At 45.2% G+C, this 18,208-nt stretch overlaps 1 protein-coding gene across 4 annotated transcripts in view; it reads left to right on the top strand.

The window, feature by feature from the left end:
• The first annotated feature begins 7,996 nt into the window (after positions 1-7,996).
• Positions 7,997-18,208, top strand: part of WDR47 (WD repeat domain 47) — a 77,215-nt gene continuing 67,003 nt past the window's right edge. For all 4 annotated transcript variants that reach the window (XM_062191875.1, XM_062191874.1, XM_062191873.1 and 1 more), the window contains exon 1: positions 7,997-8,105. The gene's annotated coding sequence lies outside the window, so the exon portion shown is untranslated. The remainder of the gene's footprint in view (positions 8,106-18,208) is intronic.

The raw sequence follows: 18,208 nt of genomic DNA, 5'->3' as shown, positions 1-18,208 counted from the left end.
ACAGCACAGAGAGCTGAATTGGAAGTGGAGCAGCCGGGACTTGAACCAGCACCCATATGGATTCCGGCACTGCAGGTGGTGGCTTTACCAGCTATGCCACAGCGTCAGCCCCTACTTGTATTGTTTTATCTCTGCATCTCCAAATTGAGAGAGCTTATTTCCTTTCGAATACAGAAAATTCCAAGCAAGGATTATTATGTCCTGGCTCTGGTCATTTGGACTAATCAGTGTGGCCAGGAAGAAATTGTACTGTATCTTGGGTTTCCTGCCCCAGCTCTGTGGTGAAAAGGGGGCGAGGATAGATTTGTAAGCAGGGAGCTGAATTCTGCTATTAACAAAAAGGAGACAGGGAAGCTGAACAGATAAAAATAGCAGATATGCCCCGACTTGATTCATTCATGAACTTGCTTATAACTGAATTGTGATAGTGTGGCAGCATGGCTGTCTTCCAGGATCCAGAGCTGCACTGTGTAAAATGGTACCCACTGGCCACATGTGGCTGTTTAAAATAAAATTCAGTTCCTCAGTTGCTCTTGCTATATTTAAAGTGCCCAGTGGCCTTGTAACTAGTGGCTACTGCCTTTGATAGTGCTGATTTAGATCACTTTCATCCTTTCAGATAATTTGGACAGGGCTGATCAAGAGTATATAGGTGCCCACTCCTAAGTTAATTCATGTTACTTTTTTTTAACTTTGCAAAATCTCTGGTGTACACAATAATACTAGCTCCAGCTTCAACAAGTAACCAACTTTTTTTTTGGAGGGGGGAAGAACAGTATTAGTTTATTTTAAAGATTTGTTTACTTATTTGAAAGGCTGGGTTAGATACAGGAAGAAACAGCTCTTTCATCTGCTGATTCACTACCCAAATGGCCACAATGACCAGGGCTGAAACCAGGAGCCTAGAATTCCATCCAAGTTTTGCCACATGGGTGCTGAGGCCCAAGCACTTGGGACATTTTCCATTGCCTTCCCAGGCTCATTAGCAGGAAGCTGGACTGGAAATGGAGCAGCTGGAACTCAAACCAGTGCTTGTATGAGACACTGGCATCAAAGGGGGTGGCTTAAGATGCTGTGCCACAGCCCTGGCATCTAGAACAGTATTATTATTAATAATAAGTGGACAGTGAGAGAGAGACAGAGAGAAAGGTCTTCTTTTGCCGTTGGTTCACCCTCCAATGGCCGCCACGGCCAGTGCGCTGCGGCCGGCGCACCCGCTGATCCAAAGGCAGGAGCCAGGTGCTTATCCTGGTCTCCCATGGGATGCAGGGCCCAAGCACTTGGGCCATCCTCCACTGCACTCCCGGGCCATAGCGGAGAGCTGGCCTGGAAGAGGGACAACCAGGACAGAATCCGGCACCCCGACTGGGACTAGAACCCAGTGTGCCTGCGCCACTAGGCGGAAGATTAGCCTGTTGAGCCACGGCGCTGGCCTAGAACAGTATTATTTTAAAACAACTCCCAGATTCTACATTATCTACAAATCCTTTAGTACACATTTTAAAAATAAAATGTTTGAAAAGGTAGCCCAAATACTATTAGCATGCGTTGTGAAGAATTAACCCTAATTCCTCAGTATTCCATCTACTAAACAATTCCTGTTTAAATCTCCCTGATTTGTCTCAATATGTTTTTTTTGAGTTTGTGTATCAGGCTGTAACAAATACTGCTCATTTAGTGACTTTCAAATTTGTTATCTTACCAGTTCTAGGTTGGAAGTCTGAGACTTGCTTCACTGCTAAAATCAAGGTGCTGACAGGATTGTGGTCCTTTCTAGATGACTGGGAGAGAATCTACTTGCCTTTTTCAGCTTCTAGAGGGTACATTCTTGGGTTCCTGCTCTCCTTCGATTGTCAAAGTTTTATCTCATCAGCGTTTCCGAAATCATGTCTCCCTCTAATCCCAGCTGGGAAGGGTTCACAGTAGTTCTGTTGAATTCACCTGGATAACCCAGGAGGCTCCTCCCATTTCAAGGCGCTCAATCACACCAGCAGAGTCTCTTACAACTTCAAGTAATGTGTTCACAGATTCTGGGGATTAGGATACGGACGTCTCTGAGGGGCTATTATTCTGCCTACCAGAATTTTTTGAAATTGGATCTAAACAAGGTATCCTCTATTGCATTTTTTGGAGTGTCTAAATTTCTTTGATCTGTGATAGTTCCTTTCCTACTTTAAATGAAGTGCTCGTGTTTTAGCTAGCATGTTTATTAGATGTTCAAGCAGAGTGCCTAGTAATATATCTATGATTGTACTCCAAATGGTTGATCTTGCTGTATCTAAACTGGGGTTCTTGAGTAAAAACTATAATATGAATTCTAAGTGTAGAAATTTTTGAAATTGAGGAAATGGCACACTTGGACTCTTATCAACAGAGAGGTGTTGCCTGGAGAGTCAGTTGAGCATTTTCCAAGAAGCTTCAAGAGGTTGTGTTACTTAGGTGAATGTATTACAGTTCAGAGTTTGTTTTGCAGTATTGCAGACTCAGAATCCGATTTCATCTGCAAATGGAGGGCACATCCATCTCTTGTGGTGGACACACAGAAACCAAGCTCATAATACCAGCGAATGAAAAAGGACACCGATTTGTAGATGTAAGTAAAACTCACCTGTATGATCAGTGCATTCTTCCCTTCTCTAGTCAGATAGACAACGTGGAAACAGAATTATGAGAGTGAATCATAATGAGCTACATTATGTTTAAAAGAATCATTATCCAGAGCATTGGGTGAGATAGGAAGGGGTTAATACAGAAACAGCAAAATGGCTCACCAGGGCCTGAAGTCTTGCTGAGGATGGAGTGCCTGAGGGGCCTCAGGATTGTCTTGTTAGCCACACTGGAAACTTGGCTGGAGTTTTTGGAGTTTTCACTTCCACTAACAGTACCTAACCAAGCCTTGTCTCTGTTTGTCACTTTAAGGTGATTTTACATTATCTCTAATTCATTAACTGTTGACCTGTGAGGCACTTTTCCATCCAACTTCTTTAGCAAAGCCTCAGAGCTGATCATGAGAACTGATAATACTGAGTATTGTTGCAGAAAATCAAGAACTTTAAAAAACTCTGCCTGCTTCCCAGGACAGTCCCAACTCTCCAGGCCTAATTTTCTTAAGGTCCTCAGAGGTGTGGTTGATCAGTGAGTGAAGTGTTAAATGTGATGACAAAGGCTGCCACTTTTCCTGGCCCTTAGTAATGGCTACATGAGCTATTCAGACTGTCAAACTATGGGATGAGATCAAAACAATGTTTGGACATACAATATCAGACAAGTATTTATTTTATTTATTTTAAAGATTTATTGTATTTGTTTGGAAGGCACGGTTAACAGAGGAGGAAAAAGAGAAGAGGCAGAGAGAAGGGTCTTCTATCCACTGGTTCACACCCCAAATGGCCACAACAGCTGGGTGCAGGACCAGGCTGAAGCCAGGAGATAGGAGCTTCTTCCAGGTTTCCTTTGTGGGTGGCAGGGGCCCAATTTTGGGCCATCCTCCACCGCTTTCTCAGGCACATTGCAGGGAGTTGGATTGGAAGTGGAGCATCCGGGACTCGAACCAGCATGCATATGGGAAGCCAGTGTCACAGGCAGCAGCTTAACCTTCTAGGCCACAATGCCAGCCCCCACACAAGTATTTATTAAGCACCTATTGTTTTTGTGGCTTAGCACAAATACAGTTTTCTATATGGCATCTGGATAAATAAGTGGAATCCTAAAGTTATATAAATAACAGAGTAAACTTATATGTTTACCAGTAGGTTGATAGTTTTGATCTGAAAAAAATTTTTTTTTAATTTGACAGGTAGAGTTATAGACAGTGAGAGACAGAGACAGAGAAAGGTCTTCCCTCCGCTGGTTCACCCAAAATGGCCACCACGGCCGGTGCTGTGCCGATACGAAGCCAGGAGCCAGGTGCAGGTGCCCAAGCACCCGGACCATCCTCCATTGCCCTCTCGGGCCACAGCAGAGAGCTGGAGGCAGAGAGACAGAAACAGGTCTTCCATCCACTGGTTCACTCCCCCAGATGACCACAACAGTTGGAGCTGCGCCGATCTGAAATCAGGAACCAGGAGCTTCTTTTGAGTCTCCCATGTGGGTGCAGGGGCCCAAGGACTTGGGCCCTCTTCTATTGCTTTCCCAGGCCACAGCAGAGAGCTGGATCAGAAGAGGAGCAGCCAGGTCTAGAACTGGTGCCTATATGGGATGCTGGTGCTTCAGGCCAAGGCCTCAACCCACTGAGCCACTGCGCTGGCCCCCGGAGGCACTATCTCTATGATGCTTTTTTTTCTCTCTTTATATCAAGCCCTGCTAAATGGTCTCAAACTTATTAATAGAAATTTTACTTACCTTATCCTGAAATTATTTACTAACCTCTCTGAAATTATGTTTAATGTACTTTATGTATAACTGGCATTTCCTAACATTTATTTTCCTTTTTTTCCCTTTTTAATTTTGATATAAGGAGGGGGCTTCAAAAATTCATGGAAAATGAAATCAAAAGATAAATTTATTTGGTGGAAAACATTTTTGAAATTCATGTATAGAAATGGTTTTCAAAAAAAGGATGTTTGGCTTTGCAGTTAAGATGCTGGTCAATACACTTGTATCCCATATTGGAGTACCTGGGTTTGATACCTGGCTCTGGCTCCTGACTCTAGGTTTTTGCTAATGCAGACCCTAGGGAGGCAGAGGTGATGGTTCAGTACTTGGGTTCCTGTCACCCTTATGGGAGACCTGGATTGAATGCCTGGCTCCTCGGTTATGCCCTGGCCCAGCCTCAGCCATTTTAGGCATTTGAGGAGTCAAGCAGTGGGTGGGGGTGCCCTTTCTCTGTCTCTGTCTTTCCAATTAAACAAAAAACCATGATAAATGTGTATAATGAAAAAACTATGTGTGCATTTGAAAAACTTTTTGCGCCAAATAATCTTTTAATTTCATTTCCTTGAACTTTCAAAAGTAGACTTGATTAAAATGGATTGTATATTTTTCTAAAAATATTTCTTATTTTTGTTTTCAACAATACATCATATATTTACTTAATGTAAATAAAAGTGCATTTTTAAAAAAGATTTTGTTTGTTTGAGAGGCAGAGTTACAGAGAGAGGGAGAGACAGAGAGAAGTGTCTTCTTTCTATCTGCTAGTTCAATCCCCAGAGGAAGTAACAGCCATATTTGAAGACAGGAGCCAGGACTCAGGAGCTTCTTCTGGGTCTCCCACACTGGTGCAGAGGCCCAGACACTTGGGCTATCTTCCACTGCTTTCCCAGGCCATAGCAGAGAGATGGAACAGAAGAGGAACAGCCAGGACACAAACCATTGCCCATATGGGATGCTGCACCACAGGTGGAGGAGGCTTAGCCTACTGTGCCACCGCGCTGGCCCCATCTCTTTTATATTGTGACAAGAATGTATTTTTCTCAGCTAGGCTTAACTGTTGACATATAATTTAAGGTTTTGTTTAGGCACCTCAATGGGAGCCCTGGCAGACCCAGGTAGTTCTCCCTCCAGCGTCTTTGACTCTGTTTAGAGAAGTGGCAGTACTGGTATTTTGTTTTCCCAAAGCCAGGGTGGTAACTGGCTCTGAAGCACAAAGCTCTTTAATTTGTCTTAGTAATGAGAGTGGAGCTTTTAAAGTAAGTTCCCTAACTCCTCCTGCTGAACTCCCTTATATTTCTTAAGTTAAGATTTCCTAGCTTGGGCTTGCCCTTAGAATGTAGTTGGGGAAAACCAAAAGCTCCTATTTCCCTTTTTAGAAATTAAATTTGAGAATCATACTAAAATAAAGAGTCCACCTTAGCCTGTAGGCATTTAAGTCACAAGGCACCATGAATCACTCCATCAAGTTAGAACTTGTGTTTCCAAACTATGCCTAACCTAGTTCCTGACCCAGAGCAAGCATTTGGTAAGTGTTTAGTGAATGACTGAGGCATTGACTAGGGTCTAAGGACAGTGCTTCGTCTAAGAAAGCCTTGTCCTTTGTGAACAATTCACTGCTATTTCAACAACCAGAGTGAAAGAAAAGAAGATCTAATCTTAACTAGTGTGGCTGATTATAGAAGGAAAGGTGATACTTAGACGAGTAGCTATTAGGGTTGTAGTGTAAAACTTGATTTTACAGTAGGAAGCAGATACACAGTCAATGTATTTACCAGTGTACAGGTGATAAGGTGCACCAGATGGCTCGTATTTCAGTCCTGGTTTCTTCCCTCCATCCAGCCCCCCACCCTTTTTCAGAAATATAATGGTTATGTATTTGTTTCTGACAATATTGATTACTATTTATTTAAAACTTAGATGCAAATAACACTATGCCATAGAGGAGGGTGATAAATAAGATCTTCTATCCTCTCTACTTGGTCAGAAGAGAGTTTATTTCCTACAAGCTAAAATGTCCAGTTGATACAGTGAGGTAGAATGAAAAAAAAAAGTTTTGGGAAGTCAGAATGGTGAGAATCCCACTCTGCTACTTATCACCTATGTGACCTTGGCAAATTACTTCTCTTACTCTCTGGAATGGGAATAATTAATAAACACCTTAAGGGAGGTTGTGAAGCTTAAATGAAAACATAGGCAAAGCACTTCATTTTATGCTGAATGAATGCCAAAACCAATCTACTACCGTAAGGTCAGTTTTTCCTTTTTTTCTAGCACATGGTTCCTAGTCAGGGGCTCCAAATATTTGTCTGATTGCCCCGACTCTTTCTAGATTCAATTGAGGATTTAACTATTTAAATGACACTCTTTGTTGCAGCTGCTGCTGTTTGAGAGTTAACACTTAGAGTGGTTTCTTAGATAAACTATACAGGCAAGATAATTGAGAGACTATTTCAATTTAAACATTCTGCAAAGCATTTTATTTGCTTGTTTTCACTATCCAGACCTTGAGTAACTTTAAATTGTGTTTATATTTACTTGCTTGGCACTCGTCATAAAAAGGTTCATAATGACTTTTCCAGGAGTTGTTAGCTAAGACCAGGCAATTGAAGCTTTGCAATTCAGCTTTTGAACCTTGTTTTCCCCCGTAATTTAAAAATATTTTTCTTAGAAATTTTTCTCAAGCTATCACTTCGTTTGTGTTGAATTAGATAAAAAAAAAATTTCCGGAATTATTTTTCATGTTTATTCTCTTTACCAAGTCTTCATTGAACTCCTTGTTTCCCCTTGGGAGGCCCAGCGCACTGTGGCTGCAGGCTTTGTGAGGACGATGTTCTCACAGCTTTGGGTCGTTGTATTCTTCCTTCTCTCTCTTTGTAAGGCTATACCCCCTAGATGCTGAATTCAGCCCGGCTGAGCATCATGTATGTTTGTGGAATACTGCTGCACCCATGGGGTGGAATAAGAGGCTTTACATCCGAAACGCGCGAACACCGTGAGGATGTTAAATGTTAAGTAACTGCAAAATGCTTCTGGGCACATCAGCTTCATAAAATGCGAAGCCGGGAAGGGGACGAAAGAGCTGCTGGAGTTCTTTCATTCGCCTTTATTAATACATCATCGGGGAGGCGCAGTGAGTCAGTCCTTGTGCGCAGACGACTTCTCTCTTTGGAAGCGACACCGCTGTCCACGCTTTTGCGGGACACAGGGTCACGGGCTGGCTAAGCGTCCACGTCCCGGCTACCGGGGTCTCGCGCGAGGGCTGGGCCCCCTCCGGGTGCCGGTGGTCCCCGAGAGCCCGGCCCTCGGCCCCGCCCCGCCGCGCCCCGCCCCGCCGGGGCTTCGGGCCCGCCCCGCCGGCTCTCCCTTCGGCTCAGGCACCAGCCTGGCCTCCCCGCACGGCGGGGTCCTGAGGCGCCTCGGGGAAGCGCGGCGATTGGCTGCGGCCGGCGGCTGGAGCTCGGCTCCGGCGGCGCTTGACAACCGCAGTCTGCTGGAGGCTGAGCCGAGCGGTCGGTGGTGGCCCGCAGGGGCGGACGCGAGAAGGACGGACTGACGAACTGATGGAGTGACGCGCGGGCGGCCCAGAGGGAGGACCGCCGCCAAGCGCAGACCGCCGCCCTCGCGCCGCCGCCCCAGCCCGGAGCCGGCCGCTTCGGGGCCCCGGCAAAGCCGGCCTCCCAGCCGCGTTCTCCTTCGCCGGGCTTCTCCGGGCTCGTCCGGGAGCCCGCCCTCAGGTGAGTGACTCCGGGAGGCAGAGGCGGGGTCGGGCCGTGGCACACCTCAGGTTGCCATGGTCACCGTCGCCACCTGTCTCCTCCTGACGGGGCTCCGAGCAAACGGCATTCCCAGCCCGGGACAAGGGTCTTGGGTGGCGACTGGGAGAGAGCTGGGGTCGTGGGTGAGGCCCTGACGGCCGCCGGATGGGGACCTGCGAACGGCGGGGCTTCCTCTCGAGGCCGCCACTCCGCGACCACACCTTTCCCTCCCCACCAGCCGGATCCTGGGGGGCAGAGCGACGCCCCTGGTTGTGGCGCCGGGTTCGCGCCCACCCCGCGGGCTGAGAGGCAGGAAGCAGGGGGCTGGCTGCGCGGATTCTTCCTCCCTCGCGCGTCTGCCGAGCCTGGGCGAGGACCGGGGGACGCGCTCGCGTCCCTTTCTGGGCACGCCTTGGCCGGGAGGTGGGGAGGCAGCGGCGGGGCGCGGGGCAGCCCAGCGGGGCCCGTTTTGGCCTTTTCTTACGTGAGTCTGTGGTCACCGCGGGCAGGCCTTTGGGGGTCTGGGCGGGGTCCGGGGAGAGGGGCAGGCACTGGATTTGGATCGGGGGTTGTGCCAGGGGCTCTTGCGTAGGAGACGCGGAGGGGTGCAGAACTCGCAGGGCTAAGGCGCTTTCCCCTAGGTTGGGGAGAAAAAGGTTGGCGCTCCAGCTCTGGGCGCAGCCTTTGGCAGAATGGCGGGGGCGGGGGGTAGGCAGGGGCAGCGTTTGGCCAGGTGATTTTTTTTTTTTTTTTTCTCTTTACCCAGACGTGCAGTTAGCAACCGCGCATGGTGTCTGAGAGAAGCTTTTTTTGGCAACTTGGTTCTCTCTGCATAATGAGAAGTCTTTGTTCCACCCAGATTCATAGGTTGTGGTCCGTACACTTATTTCCCTCCCTTTGTTGCAGAGTTCCGTAGAATGCTTCACAAAGTTAATGGCACAGAAATGAGCATGTCGATTTTTTTCAATGCTGTAAATTTGTTTTCACGGTAAATCCAAGGAGAATTTTTGTTTCATTTCCAGTGTTGCCATGTGTTGCACTGACATTTTACTAGAAAGGAGAAACGCCTAACAACGCATTTTTCTTTATATGTAAGGCATGTTATCAAGGTCTTATTTAGGAGAAAGATGTCATGAATGTTTTTAGGTTGGGGAGGGGAGGATAGGTTGTTTCCAACAGGAAAGAAAAAATATAGAGTGATGGAAAAGGCCAATAAATAATTACGCTATAATGGTCTATTGGTAGGTTAAAAAAAAAAAAAACTTGCGTTTGGATGCCAATATGAATATGTAATTTTCCGTGAGGAGATTTTAATTTTTATCTCTCACCCTCCTACTTCGTAACTCTTTTCTCCCTTGTTATAAAAACCAGTAGTAGGAATGTAACATAAGAAAACTGGAATATTATCCTATGTTCCTAATTACATAATTATGTTCAGCCTCATTTTCTGTTTGTGAAATCAACTTTATCAGTTACTAAGTGGACAGCATGTGATATGCTTAATATGTACTTTGAGGAGATTAGATTCCCTGAATTTAAGCTTCCCTGTTGTTGTTTTCAGTTTTGGAAGTGTTGCTTACCCTACCACTCGCTCTGATTCGCGTTCTGTAAAATGGGGATAAGGCTTGATGTAGTTTTAGTCTGGGAATGGACTCTGAAGTTGAATGTAAAAATGCATTCGAAAGCCCTGTGGAAAAAATGTAAGGCATCTGTTGATTACCTTTTAATAGAGGAGAGCACTGACAAAGAGAATTAAAGCTTTCTGCGTAATCTAACATTTCTAGGTCCAGGACCGTACTTCTTACAGTGGCCTTATAGTGCTCATGGGAACTGTTGAGATGCATCGCTGCTTCTTGGCCAGGGTTCTTTATTATTGTGGTGACTGGGAGAAAGGAGTATTTCCTTCCTATGTGTTGTTATTGTTATTCTCTTGTAAATAAAGTTATGGCTGATAAGTGACATGAGTTGTATTTGGTGCTAAATCATCTTCTGTAGATCACTGGTTCTTTAATAATGAAGAAATAGATTACTGTGTCCCCTCTGACCTGTGCTTCTCAAATTGGATGATGTCCACTAGTAGAGATACGCTGCCATGTGCTAAGAGGTAAACCTGTGGTCACATAAGATGGCACACATTTATGGAGCTGTTGTTAGTTTCACCTGAAGGCTTCGATAAAAATTTTTTTTTTTATATTAAGACACAAAAAGATGATAGGGAGAATGCAAAAGTCACACTAATTTCTAAAGTAAAATTTAAAGACTTCAAAAGAAATTCCATGCTTAAGGATTCCCTTGGGATGTGTTTGTTTTAGTTTATTTTGTCCTTAAGTAAAAAAGTTTAAGAAACAGTATCTTAGACTTAGCTAACGAATGGCAGATCATTGCATAGCATAGGAAATAAGCTGAATTCTAATTTCTAAAACTTTAGCTGACAGTAGGCTTCCCTTCTTGTTTTTCTCCTTGCAGACACCAGAATGTTGTAATGGAAGGGTCACAGGAGTTTACTCAGATAGTCTTGGTTGTCCTGTTCTTGATTCTACATTTCCCTGCTCTTTGAATTTAGACAGATGCCTAACATCTGTGAATGTTAGCTAATCACCTGTTTAAAAAAAATTATAGCCGGCGCAGCGGCTCAATAGGCTAATCCTCCGCCTTGCAGTGCCGGCACACCGGGTTCTAGTCCCGGTTGGGGCGCCGGATTCTATCCCTGTTGCCCCTCCTCCAGGCCAGCTCTCTGCTATGGCCCAGGAAGGCAGTGGAGGATGGCCCAAGTGCTTGGGCCCTGCAGCCGCATGGGAGACCAGGAGAAGCACCTGGCTCCTGGCTTTGGATCAGCGTGGTGCACCGGCCGTGGCGGCCATTGGAGGGTGAACCAATGGCAAAAGGAAGACCTTTCTCTCTCTCTCTCTCTCACTGTCCACTCTGCCTGTAAAAAAAAAAAATTAAAAAAAAAATATTATAGAGTTGTAAGAATTACATGGAAAAGGCATGTAAGAATTTAGCTCAGGGCCTGACATGTAGTAGATGCACAATAATAGCTAGTACCTTTCCATGTCCTAGCTCTGCATATTTAGGATATCAGTAATCCTTTAAATCCATTCTTAGCAGGAAACCTCATTACCCCCTGAATTTCCATGGCATTTTATTTGTAATTCTCTTATGGTACTCTTTACTTTGTATTTTATGTGCTATTTTTCATATTGAAGTCTTGATCCAAGGTCTTCAGATTCCGAATTGATGCTGACTCACACCTGAAAATACTTAATCTTGAGACCATTGCATTGAATAGCCACGGCTTATGTATTTCAAGTGATTTTTGTTTATTTTGCGTTTCTGTTCAAATTGAAAAAATATCCTACAAAAATACCACACTGTCTTGAAACCACTTAAGCATATTTATACTTTTTGTAAAATATATGGAAATAGATTGAGATAGAGATCTTCCCATCCACTGGCTCCCTCTCCAAATGCCTACACAGTCAGAGCTGGGTCTAGCCAAATCCAGGAGCCTAGAACTTATTCTAGGTTTCCCACATGGGTGTCAGGGGCTAAAGTATTTGAGCCATCACCTGCTGTCACTCAGGGTGAACATTCGTAGGAAGCTGGAATCAAAAGGAAACCGGAACTCAAACCCAGGCACTCTGTTATGGGATGTGAGTGTCGCAGCCACTCTGCCAACTGCCTGCCTGGTAATCTTTTGTGTTTTGTCTTCTTGTTTACCATAGTAGCTTGATCATTGTATACTTAGTATGTAGCATAGTGTTAACATGTGGAAAAAATTCAAATATTTTAATTTTTTTTATTTTTATTTTTTATTTTTGACAGGCAGAGTGGACAGTGAGAGAGAGAGACAGAGAGAAAGGTCTTCCTTTCGCCGTTGGTTCACCCTCCAATGGCCGCCGCGGTAGGCGCGCTGATCCGAAGGCAGGAGCCAGGTGCTTCTCCTGGTCTCCCATGGGGTGCAGGGCCCAAGCACTTGGGCCATCCTCCACTGCACTCCCTGGCCACAGCAGAGAGCTGGCCTGGAAGAGGGGCAACCAGGACAGGATCGGTGCCCCGACCGGGACTAGAACCCGGTGTGCCGGCGCCGCAAGGTGGAGGATTAGCCTAGTGAGCCGTGGCGCCGGCAAAAATTCAGATATTTTTAAAAAATTATTTTTTTGAAAGGTAGAGAGGGGCTGGCACTGTGGCGCAGTGGGTTAATGCCCTGGCCTGAAGCACCAGTATCCCATACGGGCCCAGTTCGAGACCCGGCAGCTCCACTTCCCATCCAGCTCTCTGCTATGGCCTGGGATAGCAGTAGAAGATGACCCAAGTCCCCTTGGTCCCCTGCACCCATGTGGGAGACGCAGAAGAAGCTCCTGGCTCCTGGCTTTGGATCAGCACAGCTCTGGTCATTGCGGCCAATTGGGGAGTAAACCATCAGATGAAAGATCTCTTTCTCTCTCTTCTTTTTCTGAAACTCTGACTTTCAAATAAATAATCTTAAAAAAAATAAAAATAAAAAAGAAAGGCAAAGAGAGACGGATGTAGATTTTCTGTCTGTTGGTTCATCCCCCAAATACCCACAATAGCTAAGAGAGGCCAAAGCCATGAGACAGAAACTACATTCAGGTTTCCCATGTGGGTGGCAGAGACCCAGCTACTTGGGCCATCACCTGTTGCCCCTTAGGGTATGCCTTAGCAGTAAGCTGGAATCCAGAGCATGGCCAGCACTTGAACCCAGGTACTCTAATACAGGATGCAGGCATCCTAAGCAGTATTTTATTTTATTTTATTTTTTTGACAGGCAGAGTGGATAGTGAGAGAGAGAGAGAGAGACAGAGAGAAAGGTCTTCCTTTTTGCCGTTTATTCACCCTCCAATGGCCGCTGTGGCCGGTGCATCGCGCTGATCCAAAGCCAGGAGCCAGGTGCTTCTCCTGGTCTCCCATGCGGGTGCAGGGCCCAAGGACTTGGGCCATCCTCCGCTGCCTTCCCGGGCCATAGCAGAGAGCTGGCCCGGAGGAGGGGCAACCAGGATAGAATCCGGCGCCCCAACCAGGACTAGAACCCAGTGTGGCAACGCTGCAAGGTGGAGGATTAGCCTGTTGAGCCACGGCGCCGGCCCTAAGCAGTATTTTAAATGCTGTACCACATGCCTGGTCCACAAATATTTCTTATTTAAAATTTTTTTAGAAAATTTATTTGAGAGAGATAGAGATATGGACAGAGAGAGAAGAAAGCTCTCAATTGTTGGTTTATTCCCCAGATGCCTGCACAGGGCCAGGACTGAGCTGAGGCTGAAGCTGGGCACCAGGAAGGAGATCCAGGTCTCCTGTCTGGGTGGCAGGAAGCCAGTTACTGAAGCCAATACCATTGCCTGGCAGGGAATGCACTGGCAGGAAGCTGAATTCAGAAGTGGGAGCCAAGAATGGAACCTAGGTACTCCAGTATGGGACAAGGGCATCTTAACTATTAGAATACACTGCCACTCCCTCAAAAAAATTTTATTTGGTTAAAGATTTATTTATTTATTTGAAAGCCAGAGTTACCGAGAGAGAGGAAGAGACAGATCTTCTATCTGCTTCTTCATTTCCCAGATAGCTGCAATGGCCAGGGCTGGGCCAGGCCAAAGCCAGGTTCCAGGAGCTTCATCTGGGTCTCCCACGTGGGTACAGGTGCCCAAGCACTTGGGCCATCCTCTGCTGCTTTGCTAGGTACATTGGCAGGAAGCTGGATGGAAAGTGGAGCAGCTGGGACTCAAACTGATGCCCATAGAGGATAGGATGCTGGCACTGCAGGCTAACCACTGCACCACTGTCCCATCACCTAATTATTTTTTAAGTGGATACTGATTTCAAACAAGTATTACCACAAATAGGAATTTCTGCATGTGGCGTCTTTAACATAATAACATAATTGTTCTAATTGAACTCCCCAGTATTTTTTGTAGTTACACCTAAAACATTTTTAAAATGAAACTTGTTCTGCAGTAAATTTTTATATTTCACCCCCAGCACAGTACTTATCTCAGAGCATTTCATTATCAGTCCTTTTGACACATTGTCCTTATCAAGGTTGTGGGCTCTGAAGGGAAGAAATTTACATTTAAATTATATTTAATTTAAAATGAGAGCTGTATCTCATTTTACAAGTCAACATCCTCTTTCATGTGTCTGGTAAGGCAGCAGATGATGGCTGAAGTTCCTGGGCCCCTGCCACCCATGTAGGAGATCCAGGTGGATTTCTAGACTCCTGGCTTCATCCTGGCCCAGCTGTGGCAGTTGTGGCCATCTGGAGAATGTACCAGGGGATGGAAGATCTCTATCACCCCCTCTCTCTGTGTAACTCTGCCTTTCAAGTAAATGAATAAATTTTTTCAAATAAAACAAAACAAAAATCCTAGTTTATAGTGAAATAGTACTACATGAAAAAGTGTATAAATTTTTATACTACTTATACATGACACATTTAATTCAAAATATGGTTTTTCTATGGCTAAGTACCATGTTTTGTGACTCAAAGAAAATGAAACCTTATATAAATATAAAATCTTTGAGAAAAGATTAAGCTATAATTAAGCTTTAAGGTCCATTTATGTCTCTTAAAATTTAGTTACATTATTTTGGAAACTTATTAGGTTGTTTTGCTTTCCAACTGAAAGAAAAATGTTGGAAATGAAATTCTGAGAGTGAGAATACAGTATTTGTGTTCTCTGTAAAGTGTCCACATTGTGCACTGTCAGTTTTCCTGTGTACAGTTGCTGACCAGACCACACTTGGAGTATTGTGTTCTATTTTGGGTGTCTTAAGAGGATGATTAATAGATATTCATAGGAGGTAACTACAATGGTAGGGGATCTGGAAACTATATTTTGTGAAGAGTCGGTTTTGTAAGGATTAATTAAACAATGTGCAAAGTAATTTTTGCTTTGTAAACATGATAGTTAATCCTGATTTTGGATTATACTATACTGGGTCCCTTGATATAGATGAGAACTTTTGAGATCTAATCCTGTAATTTCCTAAACATTTTCTTTTTAAAGACTTAATTTATCTATTTGAAAGAACAGAAGACAGAGATCTTTCATCTGGTGGTTAACTTCTCAAATGTCCAGAATAGCCAGGAATAGGCCATGGTGAAGTAAGGAGCCAGGAACTTCATCTGGGTCTCCCACATTGGCTATCATCTGCTGCTTCGCAGGTACATTAGCAGGAAGCTGGATCAGAATGGCCTTGTAGCCAGGACTGATACTCTATTATGGGCTGTGGGTGTCCCAAGCTGCAGCATAATGTGCTATGCTACAATGCTGCACCTCCTTTTTTTTTTTTTATTTTTTAATTAAAGAGTCATTTATTTATTTGAAAGGCAGAGTTAAAGAAAGGCAGAAGCACAGAAAGAGAGAGAGAGGTCTTCAATTGCTGCTCACTCCCCAGGTGGCTGCAATGGCCGGAGCTGCGCTGATCTGAAGCCAGGAGCTAGGAGCTTCCTCTGGGTCTCCCACATGGGTGCAGGGGCCCAAGGACTTGGGCCTTCCTCCATTTCCTTCCCTGGCCATAGCAGAGAGCTGGATTGGAAGTGGAGCAGCTGGAACTTGAACTGGCACCCATATGGATGCCAGCACTGCAGCGGCAGCTTTACCCATCACACCACAGTGCTAGCCCCACCATTTTTTTAATTTGAGAGGCCAAGAGACAGATGGAGAGTGCTCGTCTCTGCTGGCTCACTCTCAAATGTCCTCAATGGCAAGGCTGGGCTTGGGCTGGAGCCAGGATCCAGGAACTCAATCCAGCTGTCCCACAAGGGAAGCAGAAACCCAACTTTTTTTTTTTTTTTTTAAGATTTATTTTATTTATTTGAAATTCAGAGTTACAGGAAGAGGTAGAGCTAGAGAGAGAGAGAGAAAGTCTTCGATCTGATAGTTCACTCCCCAGATGACCACACCAGCCAGAGCTGAGCTGATCTGAAACCAGGAGCCAGGTCTCCTATGCGGGTACAGGGACCCAAGGATTTGGGCCATCTTCCACTGCTTTCCCAGGCCACAACAGAGAGCTGGATCTGAAGTGGAGCAGCAGGGACTGGTGCCCCATGTGGGATGCCGGCACTGCAGGCTGGGGCTTTAACCCGCTGTGCCACAGCACCAGCCCCTGGAACCCAATTTTACCCATTACTACTGCCTGATAGGATTCACGTTGGCAGAAAGCTTGAATCAGGATCTGCAGCTGAGAATTGAACCCAAGTACTATGATACAACTGCTAGGCTAAATGCCTGGCCCTTGTTTTTTTTTTTTTTTCTTTTTAAAATTAAAACTTATTTTCATAAGAGAAATGCATTTGGGGCTGGCATTGTGGCATAGTAGATAAAGCCACCATCTGTAGTGCCATTTTATATGGGCGCCAGTTTGAGACCCAGCTGTTCCACTTCTGATCCAGCTCCCTGCTAATGTGCCTGGGAAAGCAGTGGAAGATCACCTATGTGCTTGGGCCCCTGCACCCATGTGGGAGATCCAGAAGCTCCTGGCTTTGGCTTGGCCCAGCTCCAGCTGTTGTGGCCATTTGGGGAGTGAACCAGCAGATGGGTCTCTGTCTCTGTCTTTCTCTGTGTAACTCTGACTTTCAAATCAATAAATTTTTTTTTAAAAAAGAATGCATTTATAAACATAGAAGTAATGCATGAATATATTTACATATTGGTTGTAAATCATTCAAATAAAGAATAAAAAAATCTTCCCTCAACCTTTCCCTTCCTAAATCCTTCCCTCCGTTGCAGTCCCATTCCTCTTTTTAGAGGTTAACAATGCTGAACAATTTGGTATGTATTTTTCCAGATTTTTCTTTGTGTATTCATTTAGACACAGGGATATCATATGGGCTTATTTATATTAATCCATTACATACGTACTTATTTAAGATCTTAGATGTATTTTCGTTGTGTTAGTATTCCACAATGTGAATTTACCATAATTTAACAATTTGCTATTGATGAGAATTCATTTTATTTCTAGTTTTTCCTCTTTTTGCAAGCAAACCTTCAAAGAACATCTTTGTTTATGTATCATTGAGTATTTTTAAAGTATTTTTGTAGGTATAGTTCCCAGAAGTAGAATTCTTTTTTAAAAGATTTATTTATTTGAAAGGCAGAGTTAGAGAGAGGCAGAGGCAGAGAGAGAGAGAGAGAGAGAGAGAGAGGTCTTGCATCTGCTGGTTCACTCCCCAATGGCCTCAAAGCCTGGAGCTGCACTGATCTGAAGCCAGGAGCCAGGAGCTTCTTCTGGGTCTCCCACGTGAGTGCACAGGCCCAAGGACTTGGGCCATCTTCCACTGCTTTCTCAGGCCATAGCAGAGAGCTGGATCAGAAGTGGAGTAGCCGGGACTCGAACCGGTGTCCACCTGCTACATCACAGCGCCAGCCTCTGGAAGTAGAATTGAAATTGATGAGTCAGCATCATATATGTTTAAAATTTAAGTAGAGAAAAATTTCACACTGTTGAATTCTCAATAAGTCTGTCACAGCTCACTTTTTTTTTTTTTTTAAATCTATTTATTTATTTGATTGGCAAAATTACAGAGAAAAAGAAGAGAGAGAGAGATCTTCAACTTCTATTTCACTTCCCAAATGGCCGCAACTGCCAAAATTGGGCTAATATGAAGCCAGGAGTCAGGAGCTTCTCTTGGGTCTCCCATTTGGATGCAGGGAGCCAAACACTTGGGCCATCTTCCACTGCTTTCCCAGGCCATTAGCTGACACCTGGATTGAAAGAGAAACAGCCAGGACATGAACTGGTACCCTATGGGATGCCTGCACTGCCGGCAGAGGGATGGGCCGGCGCCGTGGCTCAACAGGCTAATCCTCCGCCTTGCGGCGCCGGCACACCGGGTTTTAGTCCCGGTCGGGGCACCGATCCTGTCCCGGTTGCCCCTCTTCCAGGCCAGCTCTCTGCTGTGGCCAGGGAGTGCAGTGGAGGATGGCCCAAGTGCTTGGGCCCTGCACCCCATGGGAGACCAGGAGAAGCACCTGGCTCCTGCCATCGCAACAGCGCGGTGCGCCGGCCGCAGCGCACCTACCGCGGCGGCCATTGGAGGGTGAACCAACGGCAAAGGA

Source organism: Lepus europaeus, chromosome 5, assembly GCF_033115175.1.
Source record: "Lepus europaeus isolate LE1 chromosome 5, mLepTim1.pri, whole genome shotgun sequence".
Classification (NCBI taxonomy): Eukaryota; Metazoa; Chordata; class Mammalia; order Lagomorpha; family Leporidae; genus Lepus; species Lepus europaeus.
This window is presented reverse-complemented; position numbering and strand designations above follow the sequence as displayed.